The following is a 23,786-nucleotide window of genomic DNA, read 5'->3' as shown; positions in this document are numbered from 1 at the left end:
ACATGTGTGTTTCCACAGGAGCCGAGTCACCCATCTGGAATCGCAACCGACTTGTGTGCCCTACAAAAATAAGAGAAACCCAGGGAAAAAAAAACAAAACAGAAGATGCAAATGAAGAAAGCGATGCCAAAGCTCAAAAGTCTTCACCTTTCTCCTCAACAGGCGAAGACAACAAAAGAAGCCCAACCACCAACCTGGGATTAAATTAAGAAGCTCACCCATTCTGCGGAGGAGATTGTTGTTTCTACAGGAAAGACTATCACTGTTGAAAATACGTTTCTTGCTATGCTTGCCATTATTGCTGTGCAGGCAGTGTCTGTTTCAGGAGAACAATACTGGACATATGTTCCTAATCCTCCTCTTCTACATCCTGTGGGATGGGGGGTGAGGATGTAATAAAAGTAATGAAAAATAAGTGACCTGCTAGGGGGGTTGGAGGACTATTCTAATTCTCATATGACTTCTCAAACAATTAATTATGAAGGAATGACAGATACCACTCCAATTTGCATAAGGCTATCAGGAGAAAAACTCCAGGGGTGTTTGCCTATAAACTATAGAAATTTTTTGACTGATACCCTTGATCAATCCAATGATAAAAAGTTCAAAAACTATTGATGTGGGAAATTGGCATGATGACATTAGGCTTTCATACTTATAATGAATCCTTTTTCATTCCCAAGAGGAATATACATTTAGGTAACTGCCTACAAAAATATCATGACAAAGATCAGTTTGGGGATGTATTAATTACCTCACTGAAATGGTGAGAATGTGGATTTCAAAAGGCCTCTTTTTACAACCCTATGGGGCACCAGATAGTATTTTTGATTTTTCCATTGCTAACCCCGATTATGATTATGCCACCTACTTAAAACATAATTCAGGAAAGTTTAATGGCTATGCTCCTGATACGCACGGGGAACCCCTGAAAAGATGGCTCAATCCAGCGTGGGTGGCTTCCGTTTTGGTGAGTCACTCTCCATTTCACAATAAAATGGGCATTCATCTGTATTTGTTTAGACTTTTTGCAGCAACAAACATGATTTTACTGAAAAAGCCCAAAGAAACTAAGAGTACTACAATTGGGGTAAGAGCATGTGTGGGTTATCCTATGGGAATTTTAGCTAGAAAACTAGATAATTTAATCATTATTAATCAAGGAAAATCTTATTATATTAGCTGTAAGGATTATATTTTTACTAATTGTCTTACTTCTTCTCTGGATAAAACATATTCTGTAATTTTTATTTTAAAGACCTTCATATGTAACGTTACGTGTAGATCTATAAAATGACCCTTGGTTTAAAAATTCTGCTTTACAAATGCTGAAAATTCTGGATATTATGTTGCAGCCAAAACGCTTTGTTGTGGCCTTGATTTTAGGAATAAGTGCTTTATTAACAATAATTAGCTCTTTAGCGATTTCTACAGCAGCCTTAGCAGATGAAGTAAACACTGCTCATTTTGTTACTGATTTAAACAAATATGTTTTATTAGCCCTAGCAGAAAAACAAATTATAGATAAAAAGTTAGAAATGAAAATAAATGCTCTGGAGGAAGTGGTTCTGGCTATAGGTCAGGAAGTTAAAAATTTAAAAACACAACTCTCAGTTAAATGTCATGTTAGTTTTAAATATATCTGTGTTACTGTTATAAAACATAAGTTTTTTTTTTTTTAATTGGAATGCCACCAAAAATCATTTGTTAGGAGACTGGAGAGATAAAGATATCTCTCATGTTATGGAGGCTTTACAGGATAAAATTACAGCAGTTAGTAAAGCTCATTTAGATGTAATAAATTCACAATCTTTGGCAGTATTATTTAAGCATAACTTGGAGGCCCTCAATCCTCTGGATTGGATTAATGTAATAATTATAATTACCATTGTCAGATCAATTCTCCCAATTCTTATTCTTATATTTCCAGTCATTTTCTGGATGATCTTTAGATTTATCTCTTCTGTGCACCAAGACATTCATGAGCTTCAATTAAAAAATAAAAAAGAAGAAATGCCATGACACCTCCTGCTGAATCTGCGTGAGAGATCACGCCAGACAAAGCATAAGCTTCATGGAAGCATGCTTGCAGGACGGGGGTGTTGGTTCAAGGCTTCCTATACACTTGGCTGCACCTTTATTGCCTCTACCTTTATTCTAACTATATTCTTCTTGGCTGTACATTTGCTTCCTTTATTCTCGTTTTGGCTATTTTTCTATTGATCCACGAACAGAGCATGTGAAGCCACTTCCCCTCGTGCCTAGCCTCGCTCTTCTCTGCTCTCTCTCTCTACTTCCACTCCTCTTGCAGGCCCCTTCACATCCTCTGCGCATGTACACCTGCCCCTGGGAGACCCTGGTCACTGCTGACTCCACAGTGAGGCCCCAGGACCCTGCCTCCTCCTCCCTTCTGCCCAGTCCCCTCTTCCCCTTGGCTCCGCCCCCTACCCTTGCCCAAAAGATCAGCCCTGACTGGGCCCTAAGGCTTCCAGTCCATGGGAATTACAGCCTCACCTCACCTCTGCACTCCCCGCCAACCCTAGCACTTGCTCAGGGGATCGAATCTCCCCTCAGCCCCACCACTAGAGGAGACTCTCCTCCAAGCCTCTCCACTCCACATATCAAGAACGTGCACAGTGACCCAGTAAGAGAGAGAGACAGAGAGAGAGACTGAGAGACTGAGAGACTGAGAGAGATTGTTGGGGAAAACTACCTCTCAAGGACTCAGAACATAGCACCCTTAGGGATGACTTAGCACATAGCATACTTCAAAAAACAGCACAAAGCACACTAAGTAAAAGACTCAGCACAATGTGTCCTTTGAAGGACTTAGCATATAGTAGCCTTTGGGATGGCTGAGCACACAGCACCCTTTGAAGGAGGGAGTCCATAGCACGCAGTGTATAGGACTCAGTGCATGGCATGCTTTGAAAAACTCAGCACGTAGCACACTTTCCCAGGACTCAGCATATAGCACCCTGTGTTAAGAATATTTAAATACTTATACTTCAGCAGAAAAGCAACATGTTTAACAACTGTTACAAATAAAGTAATAAATCAGAATATATTACTATACTAATCATTGAATGGATTTTTAGTGGCAGTCAAATATGTAAGAAATGAGGTAATATGCCATTTGTTTGCACTTAATAACTGAGAAAGAATTTTCTAGGTCTTTTAAAATATATCATAAGTTTAATGAAGAAACTATTCTGTCATGTCATATGATAATCAGATAAAGATGATATTAGAGCAAAGAACAGATTGACTAAGGTTTGGGATGTTAATGTATGTACTTATTTTGGTTTTGGAAAATTGTGAGGATTTCAAATTGGGGTATTGTTCTTGCTAGGCTGGCATTATGTCAGTGGTTAATTTTAGGATAAGGGTTCCCTTTCCACAAGAACGTGCACCTGATCTGTCCTTTTATGTTTCCCATCATCAATGGCATCAGAGTTGCACACCAACTTTTCTAGCTTCCTGGATCCTGCAGTCCTTCCAATCTTAGTCTCTAGATAGTGCAGGATGGTGGAAATGATCCAATGAACCCAGCTATAGAGTGAGAAGGAACTCCCCTAAAATTTGGCCTGGTTTCTGTTCTCAAGCCTCCTAAGTAGTTAAGAGTACAGATTGGAGCCCCTGGTGCCAAACAGGAACAGTATTTTTAAAGCAATTAGACATTTATATGACAGGTTTGTGATTACCTCAGGAAAAGAATAAAAGAGCAGTGAAGCATAGAGGACAAACAGAATTTTGGCTAGCTACTCAGAAGTTGAATCAGCTTAGCTAGCTACTCGGGAGGCCGAGATCTGAAAACCACTTTTCAAAGCCAGTACAATCATGAAAAAACATGTGATTATCTCCAAAAAACCAGAAGTGCAGCAGTGGCTCAAATGGTAGACCACTACCTTGGGCACAGATGCTTACAGCAGGAATGATGAATGCATGCATGAACACATGAACATGCACATGTGTGTACAGGCACGTGTGTGCACACACACACAAATGAGTATTTCAATGCAGAGTTCTTTATTTTTTTTTACCTTGCTGTACTTTATTTCCCTGTATTAGTTCACAAATTAATAAAAATCAGCTAAGCACCTATTTACATACAACTCATCATGTTTCTCTAAAGTCTACTCTCTTTTTGGCAGCCTGCTCTTATTTGACCAAAAAGTAAATTATTCAAGAGATCAATTCATCTCCCTCATCTCTGTAATGTTAGATGATTGTTTAAGTTCTTCCTAGCAATATAATTTTGTGAAATCCTGCATCAAGCAGCATATTTCTTTCATGAAATGGGAAGCCTCTGGAAAAAAATAAACTATAGGTTTTACTCCTCCTGGCAAGCATCTGGAAATTTATGAACTTCATATAATCCATGATATGTCTGTGTATGCCAAAGACGGCTGTGAAAATAAAAAGACCCTTCTAAGCACATAGAATTCGTATACCATTAATAGGTATTAAGGGTTTTTTTTATTATTCTGAAAATGCCATACAGAGGAGTTTCAATTAAATGGGCAAGATAATGAGTACATTTCTTAACAAGCATTGTTGCCTCCTCCTTTGTTTCCACTTCCTATCCCTTTCCATCTCATCCCTCCTGCCCCTCCCCCCCACTATGCCCCGCCTTGCAAAAATTTTAAAGTTCATTTTTCGACATAACATCTTGTACATCTCATTGTTAAATGGGTCCAACTCTATCCTTTTTTAAAAGATTTGTTTTTTCCCTTCCCCTCCACAAATTATACCAACATAAAATACAGTGAAAACAGGAGCTATATTGTGGGGAAGGGACATACAAAGCAACAAAAATTCATCTTATAAATATGTTAGAAACAATCGCACGAAAGAAAAAATATTTGAATGCTTATCTTGGGGAACATTTCACCTAACATCTATGAATCTTACCTTTTCTGCTTGTCTCAGACATATCCTATTTATTACCAATAAGGGAAACCATGGGGCCTATGTGTACTTGGGCCTGGCTTACTTCACTTAATATAATTTTTTCCAAGACTTTCATTTTCCTAAAAAAGGGGCAATGTCATTCTTTCTGATGGAGGCAAAAAATTCCATTGTGTATATATACCACAATTTATTGATCCATTCATCTACTGAGGGGCATCTGGGTTGGTTCCAAGCTTAGCTATGGTAAATAATGTTGCCATAAACATAGTTGTGCTGGGAGCTTTAGTGTCGTCTTCTTTGTGATCATTTGCGTAAATGCCCAAAAGTGTGATTGCTGGGTCATAGGGGAGCTCCATATTAAGTATTTTGAGGAACCTCCATACCATTTTCGAAAGTGGTTCAACAAGTTTACACTACCACCAACAATGCAGTAGGGTTCCCTTATCCACATCTCCTCCTGCATCTGTTGTTATTAGAGTTCTTGATTATAGCCATTCTAACTGGGGTGAGATGGTATCTCAATGTTGTTTTGATTTGCATTTTTTATAGCTAGGGAGGTTGAGCATTTTTCATGTGTCTATTGGCCATCTTTCCTTCCTCTTCAGAGTAGTTTCTCTTTAAGCCTTTAGCCCTCTTATTTATTGGGCTGTTGATTCTTTTAGGATTTGTTTTTGGGGGATTTAATTTTTTGGAGTTCCAGATATATTTTAGGTATGAGACCCTTGTCCATTGTATGGCTAGTGAAGATCTTCTCCCAATTTGTGGACTTTCTATGGATCTTGATAGCTATTTCCTTTGCCATATAGAAGCTCTGCAATTTCATGCAGTTCCATTTGTCAACCTTTCTATGATTTGTTGTGTTTCTGGGTCTCTATTAAGCAATTTTCGGCCTGTACCAAGGAGATCTAGGGTTTCTCCTATTCCATCCTGTAATGTTTTCAGAGTGTTTTCATATTGTGAGGTCTTTGATCCATTTGGAGTTGATTCTGCTACAGGGTGATATATAAGGATCTAGATTTATTTTTCTACAAGTAGTTAACCAATTTTGAGAGCACCATTTACTGAAGAGGCTGTCTTTCTTCCATTCTATTTTTTTCAGCTCCCTTATCAAAGATTAGATGGCTGTAGGTCTTTAGGTTCATTTCAATTCTATTCCATTTCTCCTGAGGTCTGTTCTTGTGCCAGTACCAAGCTGTTTTGCTTACTATGGCTTTGTAGAAGAGTTTGAAATTTGGTACTGATTTTCCTCCAACACTGTTCTTTCTGTTAAGGATCGTTTTTGCTATTCAGGGTCTTTTATTGTTCCATATGAATTTTTGGATTGCCTTCCCTATGTCCTTGAAGAATGAGGTTGGAATATTGATAGGTTTCACATTCAATTTGTAGATATCATTGGGAAGTTTTGCCATTATCACGATTTGATCTTTCCAATCTAGGAACATGGGAGTTTTTCCACTTTCTAAGTTTGTTTTGATTTCCTTTTTCAGGTATTTCAAGTTTTCATCATAGAGGTCTTTCACTCCTTTGATTAAGTTAATTCGTAGGTATTTTATTTTTTGTGGGGCTATTACGAATGGAGTTGCTTTCCTAATTTCAGCCACAATTTTCTCATTGTTGGCATATAGAAAAGCCATTGATTTTTGAGGGTTAATTTCATACCCTTCTAGTTTGCCCAAGTTTTGAGTCACCTTGAGTAACTTGGGAGCAGGGTCTTTAAATACAAGATCATGTCATCTGCAAAGAGGGAAAGTTATACTTCTTCTTTCCTTATTGGGTTCCTCTATATGTTTGCATCTTGTCTTATTGCTGTACATAGGCATTCTAATACTAGATTGAAGAGCAGTTGAGAGAGTGGCCCTCCTTGTCTCGTTCCAGAGTTTAGAGGGAATAGCTGTAGATTTTCATCATTGAGTGTATAATGCTTTCTGTAGTTTTGTCATACACATCCTTTATTGTATTGAGGAATGTTCCATAGATTCCTAATTTTTCCAGGACCTTCACCATAAAGGGATGTTGGATCTTGTCAAAGGCTTTTTCTGCAACTATTGAGATAACCATGTGGTTCTTATCCTTGCTCTTGTTGATGTGATGAATTATGTTAATTGATTTGTGCATATTGAAGCAGCTTTGCATCCCTGAAATGAATCCGGTCTGCTCATGGTGTATGATTTTTTGGATGAATTGTTGAAGTTGATTAGCCAAAATTTTGGTGAGAGGCTTTGCATCAGTGTTCATCAAAGAAATGGGTCTATAGTGCTCTTTCTTTGATGAGGGCTTGGGGATGAAGGTTATGATGGTATCAAAGAAAGAGTTCGGTAGTGAACTTTCTCTTTCAATTTCATTGAAGAGTTTGAGGTGTATTGGTATGAGCTCTGCTTTGAAGGCCTTGTAGAATTCTGCTTTATAACCATCTATTCCTGGGTTTTTCTTAGATGGGAGTTCTCTTATTGCTCTTTCTATTTCAATGCTTGATATGGGCCTGTTAAGATGGTTTAACTCATCTTAGTTTCTGCATGTCAATATTTGCCAGGAAAATGTCCATTTCTGCCAAGTTCTCAAACATATTAGCATAAAGTTTTGAGCAGTATTCCTTTATAATGTTCTGAATCTTGGTTGTTTTTGTAGTGATGTTTCCATTCTCATCTCTGAGTTTATTAATTTGGATGTGTTCTCTTCTTTTTCTGATAAGATTTTTTAAGGGTCTGTCAATTTTGTTAATTTTTTTGAAGAACCTTTTCATTTTGTTGATTCTTCATATGGTTTTTTTTTTTGGATTCTAATTCATTTAATTCTGATTAAATTTTAATTATTTCTTTCCATCAACTGGATTGGGGTTTATCTTGATTCTCTTTTTCAAGGAGTGTCAGATCTCATTAAATTGTTGGTTCCAGGTCTCTCCAATTTGTTAATATAGGAACTCAGAGCTATAAACTTGCCTCTGAATCGTGCCTTTTCTGTGTCCCAGAGGAGCAGAAAATCTCTGTGCTAGTTTTTGTTGAATAATATGAACATTTGAACTTCGATTCTAAGCTCTTCCATGACCCACTGGTGTTTGAACAGTGTGTTTTTCAGCCTCCATGTGTTACAGGATTTTCTTTGGTGGCTTTTTGTGTTGAGTTCTAATTTTATTCCCTTTTGGTCTGATAGAATGCAAGATATGAATTCAATGTTTCTGAATTTTGACAAGTTGATTTTGAGAATGTTCCATGTACTGCTGAGTAAAAAGTGTACTCTGATGCTGCTGGATGAATATTTACTAGATGTCGGCTAAATCAGTTGATGTATGCACTTGTTTAGATCTGCAGTTTCTCTGTTGAGTTTTTGCCGAGTTGATCTATTTAGTGGGGATAGTGGTTTGTTAAAGTCCCCAACAATTAATGTCGTTGGATCTATGTGAGATTTAAAGTAGTATTTCTTGGATAAATTTGGGTGCACTATTGTTTGGCAAATATTTAGAATGTTAACATCTTCCTGAAAGAGATATCCCTTAATTAGTATGTAGTAACCTTCTTTATCTCTTCTCAATAATGTTAATTTGAAGTCTATTTTATCTGATATTAGGATTGCAACTCCTGCTTGTTTATGGGGGCCGTTTGCTTGGTAGATTTTGTTCCAGCCTTTCACTTTCAAAATGTGTTTGATTTTAATGGGCAAATTGTGATTCCTGAAGGTAGAAGATAGAAGAATCTTGCATTTTAAACCAACTAGACTGTCTATGTCACTTAATTGGAAAGTTACATCCCCTAATATTGTGAGAGAGGACTGAGAGGTATTTGGGTGCTCCTGCCATTTTATCCACCTTCTTGGATGCTGCGCCTACTGGATTCTTTCTATGGTTCTTGGATTCTGTTTATATGTGGTTTCTTGGCCTTTATTGTGGTCTTGTTGGTTTTCTATGTTTAGGACATCTTTAAGTATCTTTTGTAGAGCTGATTTGGTGGAGATACATTGTTTGTTTTTCTTTGCTATGGAAGATTTTTATTAGACCTTCAATTATGAAGGAGAGTTTAGCTGGGTACACTATTCTTGGTTGATAGTTGTTTGTCTTTAGAGCATGGCATACACCATTCCAGGCTCTTCTTGCTTTAATTGTCTCTGTTGAGAAATCTGAGGTGATTCTAATTGGTTTTCCTTTATAGATGACTGATCTTTTCTCCTTGACAGCTTTAAGGATCTTTTCCTTGGTCTGAATTGATCCTGTGTGGCTTATATTTAATTGGGCGATGGGATTTCCTGTTCTTGTCTGATCTATTTGGGGTTCTAAAAGCTTCTTGTATCTGAATATGCCTATCTTTTTGCGTGTTGGGAAGTTCTCTGCTGGGATCCTGTTGAACAAATTTTCTAGACCATTACCTTCTGTCTCTATGTGCTCCTCTACACCCATTTCCCTCAGATAAGGCCTTCTGAGGGTGTCTTCCAAGTGTTGAATAGATCTATCATATTTCTTGAATTTGTCTTGGATAGTTGTATGTTCTTTCTCTATAATACCTAGGCTGTCTTCAATGCCGGAGATTCAATCTTCTGCATAGTCGAACCTACTGTCAAGACTTTCTACTTTATTTTTCATTTCTTTTCCTTTTAATTGGTCGGCTGTTATGGCTTCACATTCTTTGTTGGAGCTTTGTTTTAGATCTTGTATGAAATTCTTTACTTCCTTAATTTGGTGTTCAGTGTTTACTCACAAATCACTTAGTTGATTGGGTATGGTTTTCTTGGACTACCATTCCTTCTGTTGGGCTCCATTCAACATTCTCTTTGTGGTCTCCCTGACTCCTTTCAGGTGACTGTTTATGGATTCCATGAATGGCTCTATTGATCTTTGTCTATGCTCTTCCCGCTCTTGCAATTCTTGTATTACTCTTTGATTAGATTTCTCACGTTCATGTAATTTCTGTAGTTCTCTTTGACTGATCTCAGCCTGCTCACACAATTCCTTTATTTCTCTTTGAGTATTCTCAACCTGCTCACGCAATTCCAGTATCAATCTTTGAGTAGCTTTCTCAAGCCCATGAGCTTCCTGCTTTGAGCTTTGGTTTGCCTCCTCTCTCTCCCTAACACGTTCACACTGAGTCCTTTGCAGGGTTTCAATCTTTTCATTCACCATGTTTACCAGTAGTGTTTGTAGAGGTTTCTGGGAACTCTCATCTGGATTATTCATTATCTGTTCTGTCACCTGATTATCTTGAGTGGGAATTGAGATACCCGGACTTGCCATTTTCCTTGTGTTTTTCTTGCTTGTTTTGCCCATTTGGGATGAAAATAATGCCAGTTTTGTGCTAGAACACCATTTTAAGGCAAGCATCAACCAAAGTCCTGTAATTGCATAGTCAAATGTCTGAAGATACAATCTAGTTCAACAGATACAGTCCATTCAACATTAAATAACTATGTTTTAATGGGCTAAGAATACCAAAGAATAATTTGACAAACCAGAAATTATTATGTTTAGAGAGAAAGGTGGGGAAAACAGGGTTAGAGGGATGTGAAAAGGTATAAGGAGAGTGAAATTAACCAAGTCCTAATCTCACAGAGGGAAATGGATTGGAAAGAATGATAGAAAAGAGAGAAGAAAAAATTTTAAAAAAGAGACAAGAAAAAATGGAAAGACAAATATTTAAATTTAAAAAGTGAAACTCTTAAAAGTAATGAAAATTTAAAGAAGTAAAATTGAGAGATGAACGGGGATAAGATGAGAGGAGGGGAGGGATAGAAAGGAGACCTGAAAAACTAAAAAATAAAAATACTTCAAATAATTTATAGGTATAAATAAATAATACTGCTATTAAGGAATTTAATCCTAAGAGGTTTTGAATTGAGTAATACATTTTTGGATTAAGAATGTACACAATTGGGGGTAAGGTCTTATAATCAATGACAGGTATATAGGAGGTGAACAGAACAACAAATAATTCATGCAAAAAGAACAAAAGATTAAAAAGTAAAATGAATGAGAAAGAAAGAACAAAAAAGACCAACAGGTCAGTAGACATTTTTTTAAAAAAAGCACACACACACGCATACACATACACCTAAAATAAAAGTTATAAGAGGAAGAGAAAAAAGATTAATGAAAACAATTTTTATAATTAAAAAGTAAAAATTTAAAAAGATACAAAAAAAGACGTCTTTGATTTTGTTTTTGGGGGGTTGATGGGAAGATCCTGTATCTTCCTTGTGTCAGTAACCAGTTTCTTGGTGGAGTCTCTGGTTTGCTTGTGGTGTTTGGTTTTCTGTGGCTTGATTGGTTTCTTAAGTCAGTTTGTTTGGGCAGGGAGAAAAAATTCTGTTGGTTTACCTAGAAGTTTGTGATCCCCTCCCAGGCTAGTTCAGTGGGAGGGAGATCTGCTTTGAGTATCACAAAAGAGGGAGGTGGCTGTTTCCTCTAGTTTGGAGTTGCTGTGATAAGGCTGGGTACTGGGTAAAGTTGAGGCCTTTCAGCAAACAGTAGTTTTTCCCGGAGGGGCTAGCTTCTGAGACATTCACAGAGTCCAGCCTGGAGCCATTCTCAGGGTTTATGTTTACTGAGTTTCAATTGATTGTCAGGGCTGCTGTAGGGAGGGGCAGCCTCTGGCTCTGTTTACCCAGTGAAGAATGCCACTCCTTTGTGGGTGCAGCTTTCTCTGCCTTGTTGTGGTGACTTTCCCATGGGTGGTGTTGAGAATGGCAGGTCAGGGTAGGTACTTGTGACTCGCTAAATGACTCTTTTGTTTTCATCAAAGAACTGAGTTGGATCTAGCTACTTAGCCAGGCTTTTGTCTACATCAAAAATGGATATCTCCAGTGTTGGGGGGAGGGGTGTCCTTCCCTCCTCTGCTCCCTTTGAGAAGGAATGAGGATGTTAGTTTTGTACTCACTCTGGAGTGTGGGTTCCTGGGTAGCCTCTGGTCTGCTATCTGCAGGATGAAGATATCTGCTACTTGTCAGCTCTTTCTCATGTTGAGTAAAATCTGCTTGCCTGCTGCATCTGGCACATTTGTCCCATACTCTCTGGGTTGTAATTATGGTGGCTATGGATGGCACCACAGCCGCCACAGCAACCTCAGCCATGGCTGCTGGAAAATGCTCAGATCTGTCTCCTTACCTGGATTTTCCCTCTCTGCCCAAACTCTCTGTACTGTGATGGCACACTTGGTGTGCCTAGGACTGTTCATTGGAACACTAGAACTGCTTTCTATGCAAGAGCTTGTTAAGCCACCAGATTCTCCTCTGCCATTTTCTCGAAATTTCTGATGGTGTTTAAATATTATTGGAATTGTTTTGGAATAAATAATGTTCACCTTGACTAACTTGAGAAAGAAGAATTGGTTTCTCAGTACTATAGGTAAGAACTTGAGTGAAAGAAACAAAAGGAAAAATGAGGAACAACTCAACACATACATTCAAAAGAAACAAAACAACCCAAGAAAACACCAATTAACTCAGTACTCAAGAACCTGCAGGAAATGCAAAGATTTTTTAAAAAATAGCTATGATAAGCTTATGAAAATCCTGACTACGTGGGAGTCTACTATTGTGAGGATAGTGGTTAAAGCTCAGACTGGACAGAAAGATCTGTACACAATGCCAGGCACTTGTTATTCTAAATTCCAGGAAGAATAACATGAAGTAGACTGAGCCCACGATCATACACAAGTAGGAAGCGAGATTCTATCTGAAAGTTAATCAGGATAATTTAGGCTGAGGCATGGCAAAGTGGTAAGAACATCCATTTAGGAGACACAAGACACTCAATTCAAATTCCAATATTATGTGTATTAAAGAAAAAAAGCTATGACTTTAAATAATGGGAATAATTGAAAGATTTGAATATTTGAGTGGAGAAAAATCCATGAGTGAGGTAGAGTTTACCCATGTTGTAATACTTTCTACTTAAGTGATAATATTATGTGGTACTCCAGACATAACAGAGTTACCTTGCAAATGAGCATGGATGTGCATTTGAGTGAAGGAAATACTCTATTTACACAGGTGTAAATTAAATACTTTTGGGGGGTAGATTTTAGTTCTTGTACTAAGAGCCTGGGTGAGTCTTTTCTCTCAAAGCTATCACTCTACTACCATGAGCCACAGTTCCAATTCTGATTTTCTGTTGGTTGTTTGGAGATAAGAGGCTCATGGACGTTCCTGACCAGGATGGTTTCAAACCATGATCATCATATCTCAGCCTCCTGAGTAACCAGGATTCCAGGCCTGAGTCGTTCATGTTTTTAATAATTTAGTAAATTGTACAATTACAGAAGTTATAATTTATCGTTACAACCTTTATAATATATGTGTTTATACTTATATCAATGCATACATATTGAAATATTTTAACATATTTTTGTATCTACAGTAGATTTATGAAATCATCCTTCATTTTAAAATAACATGGAAACAAGTTTAATGAGGAGCAAAACAAAGGGAATTATGACATTTCTTGTTGTGGAATGAAATATGAATTGTAAGAATCAGTTTGAGAAAACCATTTAACAAAATGGATAATGGCTACTAATTCCAATCCCTTTATTTGCCCATATTGTGCATCTTCACACATGAGTGTCAAAGTCAAACCACACTTTTTTGCCTTTGTATTTAAATCACATGTTATAATTTAGGGGTTAGGTGAAGTAATCAAATAAAGATTAAAATAATACTAAGTGAGGCTATGAGTTAGAGCTGAAAATTATTTTAAATATGATAATAGCTAATTAAATTCCATATCTCTTACTTTTGCTCTATTGTCATATACCTCATTCCCACATTAGGAAAGTACATAGAAGGTTCTCACTAAATTATGTGTAAATTTATGAAAAAATGTATTAAAAGAATATGGGCACATCGGGTCTGCGAAAGTGGCTCAGTGGTAGAGCTCTTGCCTTGCATGCCTGAGGCCCTGGGTTGGATTCCTCAGCACCACATAAGCAAAAAGAAGAAAGCCAGAAGTGACGCTGTGGTAGATTACTAGCCTTGAGCAAAAAAGCTGAGGGACAGCACCAGAGGGGCCCAGAGTTCAGGCACCTCGACCGGAAAGAAAACAATAACAACAACAAAAGAATATGGGCACAGTGTGGTTTTAGCTGATTGGTACCTGTAGGGGGTAGTGTGTTTTTGAGGACCTGAAAAACCTTGTGATGTAGTTGAAGGAAGGGATGTGCTAATTCTGGAAAATTGGCTAGAGGATTGCTCCCAGTAAAACAGTGATGAATTTTTCCAAAAGGTTAGAGTAAAATCACTCTCACAATCATGTTCACTACTGCACTATTCACCGTAGAGAATTTATGGAAACAGCCCAGACGCACTTTAGCAGAGGGATGGTTGGAGAAAGTGTTGCACATATACACAATTGGATTGCACCCATCCATTATAAAGACTGTTACAGCATTTGCAAAGAAATGGATAGAAATAAAATTATGTTAAGTAAACGAAGTCACAGCCAGACAAAAAAAGAACGCGTATTTTATGCAAGTTAAACAACAGGATTAATCAAAGCGTGCTATTTGTAGAGGAGTATTTAACAGGTGTAATTTCTTATAAAATTGAACTTTTAATCCAACAAAATGAATACCAGGATGCTACCACTTGGAAAATGTGAGGGGAAATCAAAGGGAAGAAATAAAGAGACTTATGGAAGTAGAGAGTGAAGCCATAATATTCAATGCAGATAGTATGAAACTAGTAAAAACGAAAGTGGGTTGAGGTTTGGAAGGATGTGAGAAAGTTATGTAAAGATCCATTGTACTTATAAACTGATTCGTTGAATGGAAAACATTTCATACAACTATTTAATAAAAATATAATTAAAAACAATGGAGACATCTGATCTTAAACCATGAGTCAATATGATACTTTCCTTCTCAGAAATTTTCTTTGCAGGTATTTTCCTCATAATTACAGAAAAGTGAACAACGCAATGTATATCAATACATCACTTTGCATATCCTAAATAGACAATATAAAAATCACAGTAAAAATATTAGAATATATCACATGATAAAATAACAGGTAGAAAGTATCAAACTCTGATTATTTTTTCAAGTACTTTACCTTTGGTATTTAATTTAATCCTCACATTAATCCCATAAAGTGAAACTATTTCTATTTTTAATTCTAAGATGATGATATTTAAGTCTTCAGAGTTGGAATTACTAGCACAACATTCTACACACGGTAAGTGTTAGCCTGCGTTCCATTCCCACTATATGAACTAACCTCATTCTATTTTATAACTAAATACCAGCACTCAGTCTACTAATTCTAGGAAAATTCCCAAAATTATTGTGCACACTCTAATAATATTTCCTTTATCTTTGTTAGAAAATAGGTAACTAAGACGGACACCGGTGGCTCACGCCTATAATGCTAGCTACTCAGGAGGCTGAGATCTGAGGATTGTGGTTCAAAGCCAGCTCGGGCAGGACAGACTGTGAGACTCTTATCTTTAATAAACCACTAGTAAACTGGAAGTGGCACTGTGGTCCAAGTAGTAGAGTGCTCGCCTTGAGTGGAAGAGCACAGGGACAGCACCCAAGCCCAGAGTTCAAGTCCCATGACCAACAACAACAAAAAAAGAAAATAAGAAGTAACTGTAATACGAAAACTCCAAGTTCATAATCAATTTATACCTCCCTGGTGAAAGGAACTGCTAAACTATAACATTCTTGATTTCTAGCTCAAAATAGTAGAAATCATATTTTATCCTTTCACTCAACACTGCACTGCCTGGGGACCCCATCTCTGGTTAACACAGTCTTACTGAAAGAATGACCTGCCCAATTCCTGATGGAAACAGACTGCAGGTCTTTTGGAGCAATCGTTTCCACATTGTAGCTCACCTAAATTGTTTACCATTAGAAGTATTTTTATAGCTTTTTATACCCACCATTTTGAGAGAAATGTACTACTTTAAAATGTTATTAAAGAAAGACTGATATAAAATCACATTTGACCCCAGATAAATATTTTACCTTTCATATACCCCAAAATGCACTCTTACCTATCATTAATGTTAGGAACGAGAGGTTAAAAATCATAGACACCAAGACCTAATTATGAATTAAAGACTCTCCAACTTGTGAATACAATTTGTTTAAAATGACATCAATACTACTGCATTTTTAAGTCCCTATGATAATGATAATGATAAACTATTAGCACTTAAAAATAACTCATTTTCGTGGGAGTAGGACAAAAAGCACAAGGTTAATTCTAATCATTTTAAAAGACCTTTATTTCTACTAAAAGTTCACTCATAACTATAAAGATTCTAAAACTAACTGAAGTAGAGAGGAAATAATTTAACTGCATCATCTACATTCAATGGACTATTAATAGAAAACAAAATTATACTAATAATTAGCTTACTCAATTCACTTAATTCTTTTATTCTATTCCATTTACTTTCATAAAAACTGGGTTTTCATAAAATGAAGCATAAGAAAGTGTATGTACCCACTTACATTTTCAGATCTTAACAATATTTCAGAAATTTTAGCTCTACAGTCAATGAAATGAAATAATACTAAAATATTCAAAGGATTTTCAGAAATTGCAAGACTTGCTCTGAGATGTTATGTATATTTGAACAGATATTCAAAAAGCCTTATTTTTTAAAGTTGCCATAGTTACTCCCACAAAAGAGCCATTAGTAAAGATACCTGTGCATGTACAAAACACCTTCAAATGCATCCACAATCTGGACATAACACTTGCTTTTTGTTTGTTCTTTTTTGAAAGGAATATCTAACAAGCATATCCACAATACTTATTTTCAATGAATAAGATGGGATATTCAAACATAATATGGGTTGGATTATCTCTTATTGAGAATAGATATAATCTTGCAAAGAAAGTGATTTTCAACAGAAATCCAGAAAGAGTTTATCTAACTTGTGTTTCACAGGAATAACCAGAGAGTAATACCTGTTTGGTCAAGTCGGTCCAAATCACTCCATGAGTGTATCTTAAAAGTATAACCAATTTAAGAGGTCAAATACGTATTTTGTACTGACAATCATCTTATAGCAATAACTTACTAATTATGTCTGTATCTTCTTACCTAACATACAATAAGAGCTGAAAGTGGTCTCTTTTTCTAACTTAATATTGTAAATGATGTTATTATTAGACAAATAATATGTACAAAGGCTGGTTCCACTGAAATGACATGACAGAACACTGATAAATAAAAACATTGCAACACAGTTAGCTTTTTTCAGCCTCACCCTGTCCACATTGGCAAGCAACATTGCAACAGCACATGCACACATATACACATGCACACATGTTCACACATGTACACACACATATACATGCATGCTAAATTCAGGTTTATTGTACAAAAAAGTCCACATAAAATATTAGTGATTAGGACAAATGATGATATGCCTTATTACAAAATAATACATAAACCATTACCACGCATGTTACATTTTACCTGCCTCTCCACATGTGACCACTTAATTTATTTTTAATTAATTAATTACCTTATTAATTAATTAGTTTGGTTCTAATACTAGGGCTTGAAATCAGGCCCTGGCTTTGTCCCAGAATTTATTTTTTGTTTCAGTTTTCTCAAGGCTAGCATTTTACTGCTTGTACCACAGATCCATTTCTAGCTTTTGCTGGTTACTTTCAAATCAGAATCTAATGGACTGTTTTTTCTTGGTCTGCTTTCAAACATAAGCCATCAGTGTGGCTTCTACTTTTTCCTATATAGTTATCTAATGCACATACTTAGATGGTAATTTTAAAATGAGAGTATAGAGGCAAGATGTACAGTGATGATACTGTCCTGGCAGAAATTCAAGTTAGTAATGTAAATTTATTCTTAAAACCATACACAAAAAATACCATGATATAGTGTAAGAGAACTCACTATTGAACATATGAGCCTTAAGAGCTTTCTAATAGATCCATTATTTATTGGTACCCAACATTAGAAAAATGTATGATACATTGGTAAAATAGAAGTCCTTTGCATGACTACATACATTCCTTGTTTTTATAAGACACTTGCTTTCATCTAAAAAGTAGGCCTGTCTATTGTCTTCATGTGATTTTGATGATTGAAAGTGCTTAGTGAGAAGGTCAAAATGTATTAGTAGTCCTTCACTATCAATTCTCATTTTCTTCTTGGAGAATATAATGATCAAATCAATAGTTCAGAATCAGCAAGCAATACTTCAGAATCATGCTTCCAGTGCAAGTGGATCACCAGTAAGTAATCCTCAATACCAATTTCCACCAAGTTTTGTCACAGATACAATCTCCCTGCCTTCTCTAGCTGCTTTACTACCCTCTTATTCCTTCATTGTACAAGAAAAGTATGATTCAACTGATTTCAGTCAGATCTGTTACTAGAATTATCAAGGATTTATTTTATTGTCTGTAATTTGGTAAAGTTAGGTCTCTTTATGTAGGCTACTAAAAATGTATTTACTAATTTCAAGTAAATACATAAATTCGATTTCCATCTCTTTTAAAAAATAAAATTTTGTTTGCTCTACAAATTGATCAGAGGCATGGATTTTGTGGCTAGCTACGATATTACACATCTGTCTCTTTCTTTCTCTCTCCCTTTCATGGTTCTCATAGATAATATGATTGCTCCATAATTATCCTAATTTATTTTGCTTTTATATTTTTGGTTGTATCATTTCACTTTTTGCTCTGCCATTTCCCAAATCATTTATATAGAAGGCATTATTTCCTATTTTCTCATGCCTAGAATAAGCTGCACATGAAGACATCACTGGTCCTCATTTTCAGTGTGTACATGTGAATATGGAGGAATATCTTTCCTCTGCTCTCCATCAATTCCCTACTCTCCAGTTAGAATAATTTCGAATAGTAAAATTGGAAAAAGAGAAAATAAATCATGGTGAATAAACAGTTGCAGAAAATTCACCAGTTATTTCTTCCCAGTTCAACCAATGTGAACTATTAGGGAAATACATGGACACCTCATTCCCACTGGCACTCAAAGTCTCTGGTTAGGCAATTCTTAGGAATATGGGGAACAAGATGAAAAAGTAAGGAATGGTATCAATTGCAAGAAAAAAAAATTGGAGAAGAATCCAAGCAAATTTCTTCATTGGGCTGCCAAAATATTCAGCTTACTACAGTGCGGAGACTTCTTTCCCAAAAGACCACTTATGTGAATAGTAGGGATGATTATGAGTATACCCCTCTTCAAGAAGCCTACAGTGGACACTTAGACATTGTCTGTGAGTTGGTGTCTCAAGCGGCACATGCAATAACTGTAGATGACTGGACACCCCTGAACAGTGCATATACATGGAATAATACCAGAGTGGCTTCTTTCTTACTTCATCATGATACAGATACCAATGCCCAAACTAAAGGACTCTTTTTTTAATTTTTTTTTTTTTTTGGTCTGGTCCTGGGGCCTGAACTCTGAGCCTGGAAGCTGTCCCTCATCTCTTCAGCTCAAGGCTAGCGCTCTACCACTTGAGCCACAGCACCACTTCCCGCTTTTTTTTCTGCTTATGTGGTGCTGAGGAATCGAACCTAGGGCCTCATGTATGCAAGGCAAGCGCTCTACCACTGAGCCACTTTCCCAGCCCAAATATTTTTGTTTGTTTGATTTTTGTTGTTGTGGTGGTTTTTTTTTTTTTTTTTTTGGTCGGTCATAGGGCTTGAGCTCTGGGCTTGGGTGCTGTCCCTGTGCTCTTCAGCTCAAGGGGAGTGCTCTACTGCTTGAGCCACAGTACACTTCCCCAAACTAAAGGACTCTTGACAACCTTATATCTTGCTGTTGAGAATTGAGATAGCAAAGATACGCTGGATCGCCTTCTGTTGAACCATTATATAAATACAGGCCTGAAGAACAACATAGAAGAAACTGTATTTGATATTGCCAAAAGGATAAGTACGTATCACTACCTCTATGAAGTTGTGAAAGGCTGTACAAATTGTTCACCGAAGTCCTAATGGTCGGGTTAAGTTTCTTAAATTTCAAAAATGCAAGTCCATCTTTTGTGTCCTTACAAAATATTTTCACAATCAAAATAAGAGCAATATCTTTTTTTTTGGTCGGTCATGGGGCTTGAACTCTGGGCCTGGGAGCTATCCCTGTGCTGTTCAGCTCAAGGTGAGCCCTCTACCACTTGAGACACAGCTCCACTTCCAGTTTTCTAGTGGTTTAGAGATAAGAGTACCACAGACTTTCCTTCCCAGGCTCAGATCTCAGCCTCCTGTGTAGCTAGGATTATAGGCATGAACCACCAATGCCCGGAAGCACCAATATTTTACTGTAAAAATTCATGGATTCCGCGGAATTCTTCCAAGTGAATTGCCTGCGTTGGATGGAAAAATGTATTCAATAGTTTTTGTAAACATGTATAATGATTTCTTCAGAGTTTGTGATTTTTTAATAAGAAATAATTTTAATTTACCTGTTAAAATGAGTAGTACAGAAACTAAAATATTTCTGGTGCTTGTCTGAAAAAGTATATTTTAAAATATTCTATATTGTGTGTTTGCATAATGTTCATAATTTATTTTCTCCTAGATATACTTTGAGTTCTATATTATTTTATAATATATAGGTTCATTAATGTGTCCTTTCCGATTGCATTCCATATAGAAACAGTTTGATCCCTTTTTTTCTAGGTCTTAATATTATTTTTCTTTGGGATAAAATGACAATGTTGTCTAATTTGAAAAATTTTGTAAAGTTTATGCTATGTAAACGCCTTTCTGAGGGGAAGATTTAATACACTGATGTCAAACTAAATTTAATTATATGAATTGTGTGTATTTTTATACTTGTAATTTTGTAATCAACATTTTAATCACTTTTTTTCATTTCTTGCATCTGAAGAATGAAAAATATGGAATACTTTTCAAATTTTCATATTATCCTTGTGCAAGTGCCATGTTAATCTCTGTATTGTAATTTGAGTATACGTGCTGCTGAAGCATGTAGTATCCTCTAAATTTAATAGTTAATGATGGAATCTTTATACAGGCTTATATCTATGGGTGCCTACTTGTAACAAGGAAACCTTATTGTTTCTAACAATGCTATCGATCTTATTCCCCTAAAATTCTGTGAATAGTGGAAAAAATTATATTGATTAGTCGATTGCTCACATTTGCAAACTTTTTTTGTCAATGAGTATCTTAAGTCTTTTTATTTGGAATTTGATCATACTCTCAATTATTTATAGATAGGTCCAAAGGTGATGGCTTTTTCAAGTACTTATTTATCCAGCTTTGTGGACCTAATGGATTCAAATTAAGCGTTGCTTAAAAGCTACTTCTAAACTTCTTCAGCTGACATTTTCCCAAATGACGTGTTACTGGAACAAATGTCTACCTGAGCCTTTACCCTTCTTCCATGTGGGAACAGACCAACCAGAATACCTTACCCTGACACCAAAGATTTTCTTACTAGAACAAAACTAATCTTGGTTACAAGAGATCATAGAGCGATGAACCGTTCAAACAGAACTGTTCAGACTAGAAGGTATTTTATCAAAATATAATTGTTTATTATACCTTCCATTTAAAAGTAGCTAAAGCCAAGAAGGTGAAAAAATTGTTCGTATGCATGATTATTTAATGTCCTGGCCTCTCTGTAAGTTCCTACCAGGAACTTACACTACTACCTTTTTATCACCAAATATTTTCATAGTTACAGGAGAAGTGCATATGTTTCTCCTCGTTATTAGGCATTAAATTGATAATGTTTTAATCACAGTGTTTCCTCTTGCCTCCACGCTGTAAATCTACAAATGATAAAGCTTTAGGTCTAACTCTATCAAACACTGAAGTAGAGATAATGGAATAATACTTTAAAACAGAGTTGCCTTTCATACAGTAACTACAACAGAACAATACAAAACGTGTGTCTTTTAATCATATTATATAGTTATATATTTTATATTTATATGTGCTGATTTTATATTTCACACAATGAAATTTACTAGAATTAGTTGATAATTTGACAAATAAATTGATATTTACTTCAATAAATAGAATTGGAATATAAATATTTAGGTTTCAAATATATATTAGACTAGAAAAAGTATCAATGCAATCTTTTTAGTATAAACTTGTGATACATTATAACTGTCCTTGGTCTTCTGAATCCACATGATAAAAAAACAATACTTTCTTCTAATCTGTAATGGATTTTACTCTGCTGCTCTGTTTATTGTTTTAACTTGCTTGTCCCAAACTGTTTTTGTCCATATTTCTGAAGCATTCTTACTGATTATGCCCAAATTTTGCTAAGATATCTAAAAAATATTATTCTTCTACAGTACCCATGGGTCCTAGGATCCCAGGGCCCAGTTACCTACATCATCAGATAACAGGGGCAAGACTTTTCACCAAGGCCCATGCAACATATCAACACAAAGTAATTGAAGACCCATCTCAATTTCGCATTTCCTATATTTCAGGGCCCCAATTCCTTGAGATGCAGGAATTAGCAGTAAGCAATTGTGAAATGCAAGGCAACTTAAAATGAAGGATGAGATCACAAAATTTGAGAGAAAGTACTGTAATTCAAACATTCAACTTACAGATGACCAGCCCATACGAGTGAACAAGTTCACAAAGTGTCATAAGATTATTTTTAATACCCCTCACCTATGATTAACGAAAGATTTTATTACAACATAAGTGGGACAAAAAATAGTTCCTAGAAGGATAGATCTATAATTGGTCTACCAAAGCCCGACAACTTGACTTAGAGGTCAAATGTAATTCAGAAAAACATTTGAAGCACTAAGGAGTGCTACAAAACACTGGGATTTCAGTACAACATGGTTCTGTGGTATAAAAATGTCACTCTCAAACCAATGATAATCTACATTTAATCTCCTGAAAGTATATTCCTTTTCAAATAAACTTTTTAAAATCACTTTCACAAAAATAACATTTGACAAGTTGATGATACTTAGTGACATTACAAGTTTTTCAAGTGTAGGGAGCAAGTTACAATAGAGTTGAATTATTTACACAGCACTAATGACAAACATGTTCAACCATTCATTAAAGTGTAGAAATAGTACCACCCACAATTTGTGTTTTTCAGTAAGGGCCTTTCAGAAATGTGTTAAATATGTCAGCCTCCTAAATTTCAAACCCAAATGTTAGCTAATAAATTTCATCATTTAATAAGGTACATTTTAAAAAAATCACAAATAGTTGCCTTATCATATGTTACTTTATGTTTTACCTCTGTCTAACATAGTAAGAAATATGACTTTAAGTCTTGAATATGTGTACTCATCAGAGATATTACAAACCTAATATCTGTCTTCTATTTCTATCACATTCCTATCTAGGAATAAATTTATTTTTCTTCTTTTTCCAAAACTTATAGGTAGTAGAAAATATTATTGCATGTAAAATAAAAGAATCACACCATTGTACAAAGCCATTTATAAAAATTCATAATTAGGAATACATTCTAAGCCATTTTTTAACTTTCTTTTTGAATAAAGATTAATCTTCCAAACGGTTGAGAATAAAATCATGTTTAGGTGCTTCCCGTCTCCAGTCTTGCAAATTGTTGTTGCAGATGAATGAATTATGGAAATATAAGCTGACATCATTTCAAGAATATGCAGGATTGAAACTCCATGGAATGTATATAAATCTTTCAAAGTATTAATAGACAGTTTAACAGAATGACTTTCAGGAAGTTGTAACCAAAGAGGAATTATAGTAAAGAAATAGAATGAATGAAAAATGAACAAGGGGCAAATACAGCTAGAATACTGAATGTATACACATGATGAAAGAAGTGGTAAATTGGAAATAAATCTTGGAGAAAGGGTTGGTTGAGAATGATAGAAGGAGTGACTCTGATCTAGGAGCATTGGACAATTAGATGCATATATTTAACTGTA

General features: G+C 35.9%; 1 pseudogene; it reads right to left on the bottom strand.

Annotated features, from left to right (window-relative positions):
* Window positions 1-20,744: 20,744 nt before the first annotated feature.
* On the bottom strand, window positions 20,745-20,841 carry LOC122122185 (annotated as a pseudogene).
* Window positions 20,842-23,786: the final 2,945 nt, after the last annotated feature.

The sequence above is a fragment of the Dipodomys spectabilis genome, unplaced genomic scaffold, assembly GCF_019054845.1.
Source record: "Dipodomys spectabilis isolate Male_0828 unplaced genomic scaffold, ASM1905484v1 ptg000206l, whole genome shotgun sequence".
NCBI classification, from domain to species: domain Eukaryota; kingdom Metazoa; phylum Chordata; class Mammalia; order Rodentia; family Heteromyidae; genus Dipodomys; species Dipodomys spectabilis.
This window is presented reverse-complemented; position numbering and strand designations above follow the sequence as displayed.